At 32.5% G+C, this 11,087-nt stretch overlaps 1 long non-coding RNA gene across 1 annotated transcript; it reads right to left on the bottom strand.

Annotated features, from left to right (window-relative positions):
• Positions 1-6,569: 6,569 nt before the first annotated feature.
• LOC138337582 (uncharacterized) lies at positions 6,570-8,097 on the bottom strand. The gene is made up of 2 exons (XR_011210877.1): positions 7,363-8,097; positions 6,570-6,966 (listed from the first exon to the last, which is right to left on the bottom strand). It is a non-coding gene; the product is annotated as an uncharacterized lncRNA (long non-coding RNA).
• Positions 8,098-11,087: the final 2,990 nt, after the last annotated feature.

Here is an 11,087-nt window from a genome sequence, read left to right as displayed (position 1 = left end):
TTATTCAACATATGTGTCTCTAGTATAGGTCATGGAAATTAGGGGGTGTTACAATAACTCACTCAAGTGAACCTTAGAATCACCGTTAGTAGGAGGATCTCATGTTTGTGTGTTTTGATCTGTTCTTGATGCTATCTTCTGAAATTTTATTTATATGTGAAGTTGGTTTGATATGTGGTTCTCTATATTATGATTTGAAGTTTTACTCAGAAGAGCATATTTGATACAAATGTTTGTTTATCATGATTTTATGTATTATGTCAAACTTAGTACATGCAATGTACTAAATCCATAAATTTTGTTTATATGCAAAGTTGTAGGTGGAAGGTGAGAGGAATCTTGAAGCAAAGTTTGGAAACTAGGACTCTTTCAAGAAAAGATGGGGTATGTCCTCACTTGATTTCAGGACATTACTATATTTAGATTTCTTTTATTAAAAGTATTTTAATATACTAAGTTTTCTATATTTGATGTATGGGCCATGTCCAAAGAATTCTTGAGTCTAAGATTGGCGTATGCTGAAACTTAGTATTTCTATCAATTTATATGAAAGATGTTTTAACATATTATTCGTGTGAAAATTTTTAATTACGCATTACTTTTCATACATGTATGCAATGAATGAGTTCTAAGGGCTTGTACAAGACCTCTGAGAGGTCAAGTACGCTGTGTGACGATTCGAGATTGACCTAACTTCTAGGGTGTACTCACGGTCGTGACGAACTTGGTATTAGAGCATAATGTTATGAAGTAGTCTTATGAATCAAAGAGTCTCAAAAAGCCATGTATAGTAGAGTCTTGTTCATTGGTGTGAGTCGCGGCACATCAATGAACGAGAGGCTATAGAACGATATAGTTTCCCTTCTTTCTACTCTTGTGTCGTGCCATAAATCTTAACTCTATATGATCTATATCTTATTTTCCCTTGTCCGGTGGTGTTCTAGAGGGATTACTTGGGAGGGATGATGTTAGTCTTTTGGAATTGAATTTCGTTGATTCCTTGAATTGTTCATTTCATGAAGTTATGATTATGTTGTAAAATGAGTTTATATGGTTTTGTATTGCATATTTACATGCATCCCTCATAAATTGCTTAAGAGTTGCATTTTTGAAAATTTGAGCATGTTTCACTGTAAGGCTTAGCATTTCACTATGAAGTTTTTGCAAAAATGACTAAGTTGTTCTTTTATTGAAAATGGTTTTAATGTGTATAGTATTGATGTATAGTATCAACGTAATGTGTGGAGAAGGAGTTCCTCCTATATTAAATGAAGAATGTGAGTCTTATTGCATAATGACTTGTAGATTAGTTTCTATATTATTGTTGTGTTTTGAGTTTCTTAAATATGTGAAATTGGTGTTCCTCCTAAATGGTATATTGTATATTGTGTGGTACCATGTGCTGCTAGTCTTGAGTTTCTTCTCTCTTGAAAGTGCCTAAAATGAAGCAAGTGACATTCGAGGATGAATGTTGTCCAAGTGGGGGAAAATGTAACACCTCTAAAATGAACTAGGTGAAACTGGAGCCTAACACGTGTCTCATGAGGTTCTAAAGTCCTTAAATGGTTTATAATGATTTTATAGGCAGTGTCTAAAGTTTGGTGATGTTTGGAAGTCAAACGTACATGAAGTTTGAAACTTTCGCGTTGAAATGTGTTTGTGTTCCTTAGTATGTTTCGTCATGTTTTACGTGTTCATTTTGGATAAAATTAATGTGAGAGGTCCTTAACAAGTGTACGAGCATATTTTTCATGGAAACATCTAGGAAAAACTCCCCAAGGACCAACCAAAGGGTCCTTGAGGAAGACCCAACTTGGGAGAAAAATTATCATAAACAATCTCACCTACGGAAGGTAATCAAACGCCCAGTAGGTCAGTCGACACCCGTAGGTGGAGGGCGTAAGTGGGGACTTAGTCTAGGTAGCTTAAGCTCCCACTTTTGAGTCTCTGACCCAATCGATGGTTGACAGGACAGCCCGTCGATGGGTCGACGCCTCATAGGTGTGGTCGTCGTTTCGAGACCAGCAGTTTTCTGCAAGGTCTCGTCCAACCCAATAGTGATTTAGGAATTTTACCTAGCTATCCTAAAATTAGTTGGACGGTTTATTAAGGGTGTTTTGGGTATTTTAATTAGTTTTATAAGTCTAGAACCCCTAATTCAAGTCATTATTCAAATATCAAAACCCTAAAACCCAAGAAAGAACTCTTTAGAACTTCATTGAAGCTAGAAGGGAGATTGGAGCTTGAAGCTTGGTTTATCCATCAAATCTTCTAAATTTTGTAGTTTAGAATCAATTAAGGTATGGTTTTCATGTTTAATCTTCTTTCTTCAAGAAGCCAAACTTCAAAATGGCTTTTCTAGGCTTTCTAAAAAAATGAACTTCTAACTTGAATTCTAGCCATGGGTTCTGCATAAAACATTTTGGATCAATGTATTATGATTGAATTAATCATAGGTTGATGATTCTAAGTTAAAAAAACTCTATGAACCCATGCAAATCATGAACTCCTTATTTTGACTATACTATGGGTGATTTGACCATGACTCTATGCTATTGAATTCTTGTATAGTTTACTTTGGGATATTGAATTATGAAAAAATCATGTTAAAATTATGTGCAGGCTGTCCTAAATTGATGAATTCATATTGTATTATCTTGAATCATTGTATATTGTAATTATTTGGTTGAATTGGTGACTATGGCTATTGGTAAGAGCCTTGGTACATTGGTGTTGTTAAATTTGGATTGGTAGTATATTGAACTAACCCTTATTACATTGTGTAGTATAGGTGTTTCAATTATGATGATTTGTATAGTCCATTTATGGTAGCGGTGTTTATGTGCTATACTTGTGAATAATGTGGCCTCGTCGACAGTACTTTATAAATTGTGAAACAATGTAACCTCGTCGGCATTACTTTATGAACTATGTTATTATCATGTATAACTTGGCTATGTGATCATTGTGAAGGTCTATATGAGTTATGTGTATCCATGAAGTCATGTATGTGTTCTCCTAAGTGAACATAGGCGATCATGATAGGCTATAGTGATGCCTTGTGTGTGTAGACTTGATGTTGAAGTGTGAATCTCCTTAGTTTACTATATGCACCTTATGATGAGTTATGTTGATGACTATGTAGAAGTGTGTAGGGTAACTTGCAAATCTACTAAGTTATCTCTATGTGCTTCTTGAATGATATGCTATATGTGATAATGGAAAGTATATGTCTTGTTTAGGGAGACTTGTGTGCCTTACTTGATACATGAAGAATATGAATATGAATCCTTGACTTAGTAGGCTAAAGCACCTTTGTCATGAATGTATATATATGAATGGAATATGATCTTGAATATAGTAAAGAAGGTCATTTATGTGGAACCTTTTAGAAAGAAGGTTATGATATCCTTGAAGTTGAAAGTCGTAATGGTATCCTTCTTGTGTGAATGGTGGACTTAGGGTTGGTTGGCTGGAACAGCATGAAATCATCCTTAGGAAAGTCATTGAGCTATCTTCTTTAGCATTGTAGGCAGCCCTAGGGGACCCTCTTTGGTAAGGTGTATTATGATTTGATTATGAACAAGATATGGAACCTCTTTATATGATCCTTTATTGAATTACTCTATGAGAACAAAGGCTAGAACCGAGTGAGTATCCTTGGGGCGTAACTCTAGTTAAGAAGGAGGCTAGAGTACAAGAAAACCTTGATATTCCTTAACCATGTGCCTACATGGGATGTCTCCTAGTTCTACCATTGGCAAGTAAACACCCTTTATCAGAGTAGGATTGACTCCGGATTCCATGCCTACCTAGTATGGTCTATGTCGATTATTCCCTATTCTCATCGTGTGAGATACATGCTAGTGTTGGATAAGTACTGTGAAGTTTAGGTAGTAGAATGGGGCCTATCTAGACATTGCATGATTAGGCTTTCAAGATGTTAATGTGTGAGTTCCCTAGGTATTCTCCAAGACCATTATGTGAAAGTCTTTATGTGTTGAATGTCTCTTATATGGTCTAATGAACATAATGACTTAAGTAAATGTATGTTAATGAAAAGGCATGTATATAGAGTAGCTTTGAGGATTGATTACGTAGACTTGGAGAGGGTGTATGGGTGTTCTCTTTTTGTCTTACTTAGGCGAGTCTTAGAGTAATTATAGGTAGGGATAGTTTAATTAATGAAATGGGAATAATTTTATCTTTTATAGTCTAAAGGATCTCTTTGGTGTGTGTGAAAGGATTGTATGGGCGGTTCCTTCATAACTCATTCAAGTGAACCTTAGAATCACCTTTGGTAGGAGGGTCTCATGTTTATGTGTTTTGATGTGTTCTTGATGTTATCTTGTGCTATGTGATTTATATGTGAAGTTAGTGTGATATCTGGTTCTCTATATTATGATATAAAGTTTTACTCAAAAAGAGCATATTTGATACAAATATCCATTATCATGATTTTATGCATTATGTCATACTTAGTACATGCAATGTACAAATTCCATGCATTTTTTCTATATCTAATGTTATAGGTGGAAGGTGAGAGACATGTTGAAGCAAAGCTTGGAAACTAGGACTCTTTCAAGCAAATTTGGGGTATGTCCTCACTTGATTCGAGGACATTACTATCTTTAGATTTCATTCATTAAAAGTATTGTAATAGACTAAGTTTTCTATATTTGATCTATGAGTCGTGTCCCAAGTATTCTTGAGTCTAAGATTCGCGTATGTTGACACTTAGTATTTCTATCGTTTTATACGAAAGTTGTTTTGAGATATTATTCGTGTAAAAAGTTTTAATTCCACAATATTTTTCATACATGTATGCAATGAATGATGTCTAAAGTCTTGTACAAGACCTTCGCGAGGTGAAGTACGTCGTGTGACAATTCAAGAATGCCCTAATTTCTAGAGTGTACTCACGGGTCATGACAATAGATTTTTAGAATTATAATCATCAAATTAACATCAATTCAATCATAAATCATTGATTCAAAACGTTTTATGCAAGAACCCATGGCTAGAATTCAATTTAGAAATTCATGCTTTGAGAAAGTCTTAGAAAAGCCTTTTGACGTTTGGTTCCTTGAAGAAAGAGAGTTCAAGGATGAATAACCATATCCTAATGAAGACAATCCAAGAAAATGATGAAAATTTTACGGAGAAATCAAGCTTCAATGGAGTTCTAGAGGTTTCTTCTTTGGGGTTTTGGGTTTTGATTTTGACAACTGGAATCATCTTAAGGTTCAAGACTTCTAAATCCACTTAAAATACCCAAAATACCCTTAATAAACCGCCCAAATAAATTTTAGAACACCATGTGAAATACCCATGATACCTTTCCTTTGGCCGAGACCCTGCAGAAAACTGCAGGTCTACAATCGACGGCCACATATACGCCCTGTAGACCCACCAACGAACCTTCCTTCTGGTCCGTGGTTTAGTTCAGAGGCTAAAAAATTGGGAGCTTAAGCTCCCTAGTCTAAGTTTCAACCTACACCCCAATCGATGGGGCGTCAATGGACCTACGATCTGTTGATTAGCCTCGTTGGTTGGGACTGATTTGGAAGTCTTGAACCCAAGATTGGGTCTTCCTCAAGGACCCTTAGGTTGGTCCTTGGGGAATTTCTCCCGTACTTTCCAACCCAAATACACTCGTATAGATGTTAGGAACCTATCACATCAATTTTAACCAAAACGAACACGTAGAACATGCCAAGACACACTAGAACACACAAGCACGTCTCAAGGATATCTTTCGAACTTCTCGGACGTTCTTCGACGTTTGACCTCTAAACTCAACCAAACTTTAGAAACTGCCTTAAAACACTATTATAAGCCATTTTAGGACTTTAAATCTCATGAAACATGTGTTAGGATCTAGTTTCACCTAGTTAAGTTTTAGGGGCGTTACAATTTTTGTGTCAGTTATTTCAATTGTAACTATAATATTTCTTTTGACATAAGACGTATTTGTATCTGCAACCACAAAATCAACTATTTCTTAAAAAATGACAACAACCAAACACAACAACATATAACGCCTCATATAATCCCAAATATGATTTAATACTAAACATGAACCAACCAACAAACCACAAAATTCTTCCTAAATCCTAACCAACCAACTACAAATTGAAACTTTTTGAAACCACATAATATTTCAAAAGGAATAACAACCAACCAAACCAACCAGCTTACAAGAAAATAAGTGATTAACCATTAAAAAATATTATTTTAAATTTTACCTTAGAAGATATCAATGATAAATTTGGAGTGAGGGCAACGACGATGTGCTGAAACTACTATTGTAGAAAATATTGCAATAAATTATACCAATGTTGTAGAAAATATCGAACAACTGAATTTGTGAAGGATGATATGGAGAAACAAGAGAGATGAGAGGAAATAAAGAAACAAAATGAAAATTAGTAGTGGTATATCGATATTTAGAATGATTCCATTACAATTTGTGCCAAGGTAGTTCAACGGGTATACTCAACCCTTTGATTATGTCAACAATTTTTATCCTCGTTTTTCAAGAAAAACACTAGCATTGTCAATGTATATTTTGAAAAATAATAGTAGTGGTATATTGATATTTAGGATGATTTTGTTACTTCTGTCACACCCCCTAGGTGAGGCAGACAAGTACCATATGAACACATGCTTTACAAGTGACCTATGATGAAAAATTAAACACGATGCAGATAGAGTTACTGATGAGAAGCTTCATATACAACACATGTTGACTAGCTGAACCAATATAAGTGATAAGTGAAAGTATGATTACAAGTGATAGCTTTACAATGTCTACAAAGCCTCTACTGGAATCCATGACGGTACCACTATGAAAATACGCATAGTAAAGACTAGGCAAAGCCATGAATCAACCTGGAGCTCACCCACAGCCGTTAAGTATAATGTGCTTTCTATTAGGGAGATCTACTAGTTGAGTACTTGTACCTGCAGCATGAAATCCAGCGTCCCAATATGTCAATATGAACAAATGTACTGAATATGTGAGGCATAATAAAACCATAAGTGAAATGAGAGCTCAAGAAAAACCAAATATCAATTGATAAGGATTAAAGACCATCTTTGTTTATACTTGTGGAATTGTGTATGTTACATTCTTTAATTTTCCGTGCATTATAATATTTAGACATATGATACAAATGACCAGGTGATCAGTGGTAAGAGAGGATGACCTTTGAGATTGTTGTTTGATGTTCATAACTCTTTTGAGATTGTTCTTTGGATAATCATAATGCTTTTGAGATTGTAGTTTTGGTGATCAAAATCATTATTGAGATTTGGAACTATGGACCAGTACTAAAAGACATACAAATATGGACTTACGATAATGACAATGACGTGGGAAGCAAATGTGACACCAATGTAATACTTAGGAGCTTCGATGACTCAGTAAGCATTTTGACATCTCAAATTGAAGCACATATCAAGTGAAGACATTTAACTTTCAGCCAAGAGATTTGAACTTTATATGATAGCGAAATACTCACTAACTAATGTCAAAGACAAGGTATACATGAATGTGGAACCAAGGAAGAATGTGGACAGATTCAACTTAAATACGGATACATATTCCAAGTAAGTAAATATAAAATGTACAATAAAGCAAGTGGACATCTTATGAGGTTATATTATAGTCTAACACAAGGGGAGTAATAACCAATAAAGGGAACACATGAATATGTGATATAGGTAGGTCGGTAGGTAGGTCGGTCGGTAGGTAGGTAGTTAGGTAGGTAGTTAGGTAGGTCGGTAGGTAGGTAGTTAGGTAGGTAGTTAGTTAGGTAGATAGGTAGCTAAGTAAGTAGGTCGGTAGGTAGGTAGGTAGGTAGGTAGGTAGGTAGATAGCTAGGTAGATAGCTAGATGGATAGCTAGATGGATAGCTAGATGGATGGATGGATGGATAGATGGATGGATGGATGGATAGATAGATAGATGGATAGATGGATAGATGGATAGATAGATAGATAGATAGATGGATGGATGGATAGATAGATGGATGGATGGATGGATAGATGGATGGATGGATAGATGGATGGATCGATAGATAGATAAATCGATAGATAGATAGATCGATAGATAGATAGATAGATAGATAGATCGATAGATCGATAGATCGATAGATCGATAGATCGATAGATAGATAGATAGATAGATAGATAGATAGATAGATAGATAGATATTTAAGTCGAACACAACCTTCAGTTCAGAAAAAGAGAGAGACGATGCCAGATGAGGAGGAAGATAATGAGGAGAACATTTGTTTATAGTAAGATTTTCTAAGGAAGAAGAAGAAGGGAAGAACAATGGAGAGAAGAAGAAGAGAAAATTCTATCTTCTTTTACTTTTTTTAAAAAAATGGTTTGAATAGAATTAAAATAGTTGAAAAATATATTGTTTTTATAAAAGATTAGAAAGTATTAATCTTTTGGCAGATTAAATTAATTACATTTTAAAGTGGGTTAGACCTTTTCTTGATCAAAGTGTCACCAAAACAAAACAAAACACTCATTTTATTCAATTTTCTCAAGACACTCTGGTTGAATACTCTCCCAATATTATTATTATTATTTAATAGAAGAGCCAAGCTGAGGACGACTAAGGGTAAATATGTCAATTCATAAAAAATTTAGAATGTTTGTTTCTGTATGATGATATCAAGAAAGTGATAATAGATTTGTAATGACCAAACAATCAAATATATTTTCCTAAATGTCATTTTTATCTTATCCTAAGATGTGACATTTAATATGGACCCACATTTTCAATCACACTTTTTTCTTAAATTTTTTGAATATAGACTAATAATTAGTCTATTTTAACGAGATATTACACTTCTTATAGATTTATTTTCTATATAGTATAAAATTTTGTTTTTACAACATACTCATGATTTTATAGGTCTAAATGTAATTCGAAATTAATGATTTGTTAAGACCTACAATATTAATTTATGTGATGTTTTTCTAAAAAAAAAATTATATTAATATATTATAACTAATATGGTTAATTGACTTGATAAACTTATTTTAACTAATCTTTCTCTATATTATAAAGTAAAAAACTACTTACTATGAGGGCATATAAAAATCTTCATACCAATTTTTCATAAAACATCAAATTTGTAAATTTTCATAATAAAATAAATTACATATTAAAATAATTAAATAAATTTATAGTGTGAAATTTCTTTGTACTAATATGTATATGACATAAACATATTTAAATCGGAAAAGGGCTTAAAACCCTCAAAGTATTGAAAATGATACAAAATTACCCTTCATCCATTTATTGGCTCCAAAATACCCTTCACACCCACCTATTGGGTTCAAAATACCCTTGTCATCCACCTTTTGGTTCAAAACTAGCAACTTATTTAACGATTTTATATTTAAACTATTTAAATATTTTTTAAAATACGTGGCGCTCAACTATTTGTCATAATTTAACTTATTAGTATAATTTATAAATCAATCCACTACCCACCCATTGCTAATTAAACCCCTCTAAATTAATAAACCCGTCACATTATTAATGCAAGCTACTGCCAATTGAGTGTTTTTAAAAATTTGAGGCGAAAATAGCTATAGAAATAAATTATCATACATTCAAGTGGCTAAATAAAAATCACCGATAAACTTAAAAGTCTGACTATGTTCATCTTAATTATTCTTACGTCTCAATTACGTGATGTTACTGCATAGGTAACTTTTTTTTCAAAATAATATATTAAAGGTTTTAAAACAAATCATAAATATTTATAAAATTATATTTCAAAAAAGTGCATGAATTAATTCGAGATGCATTACTTCTTTACCTTTAATCATAAATTTCTAATTCAATTTTGAAAGAAAGTGTCCTCCTAAATAAGTGGCTCGACCTAAATTTAATTGGGACTTCGATTCAGACTCGAATAATTTTGGATGTCATTTTCAGGATTCTATAATTTTATTGTGTTTTAGTAGTGTTTATGATGATTTTGATATTATAATTGAATTATTAATTGGGTGAGGTTTAGTTAGTAATGAATGAGTAGTGGGTTGGTTTATAAATTATATTAATAAATTAAAATTATAACCAATAGTTGAACGCCAAGTATTTTAAAAAATATTTAAAGAGTTTAATTTTAAAACAATTAAAAAAGTAGTCAATTTTGAACCCAGAGGTGGATGACAAGGGTATTTTAGAGTCAATATGTGGATGAAAAGAGCACTTTGAAGCCAATAGGTGGATGAAGGGTAATTTTGTACCATTTTCAATACTTCTAGAGTATTTTAGGCCCTTTTCCGTATTTAAATATATAATTTGTACTCCATTTTTCATAAATAAAAATTTTCAACTATAAATAGATTATCTCTTATAATTTTTATGTTGTTTCATTATAACAATTAACATATGATATATCTCTAACGAATGACAATTAACACCTTCATGTAATAGTGAGTTGTACTTTTTAATTTTGATTTTTACTTCTTACAATCTTATATTATGATAAATTAGTATCATTCGTCGAGAGTAAGGAGCATATTAAATATTAGATTATGAATGCTTTACAACTTAAAAATAAATGTTTTCTCAATTGATATCAATACTTTATTTCAAAATTAAGGTACTTTATTACCTTATTTTTATTACAATTTTGATATTATCGACTGAATATTGATAAAAAAATACTATAAAATAATTGTGAAGAAACTTTAGTATTTTCATTTTAAATTTTGTTAAAAGGTAAAATAGTTAAAAAAAAAAACTTAAATTTCATAAATATAAAATTGATCTAAAGTTTGTACTCACTCCATTTTGATTTATGTAATGTTTATTTGACTTATCATGAAGTATTTTTTTTTAAAAAAATCACTTTTAAAATTCGTGGTTTAAAACAAACCATAGAAAAAATTCATAGATTCATAAGTAGAAATGCGGAAACATCGATCGTGATACTATTCAGAAAACTTGCAGACACATATCTTGTAGATGAATTCGAGAAAGGGAGAAATGTATTCGAGAGGGAATATAGGTGTATCTGAAAGGAGAGAGATGTATCCAAGAG

The sequence above is a fragment of the Solanum lycopersicum genome, chromosome 7 (assembly GCF_036512215.1).
Source record: "Solanum lycopersicum chromosome 7, SLM_r2.1".
NCBI lineage: Eukaryota > Viridiplantae > Streptophyta > Magnoliopsida > Solanales > Solanaceae > Solanum > Solanum lycopersicum.
This window is presented reverse-complemented; position numbering and strand designations above follow the sequence as displayed.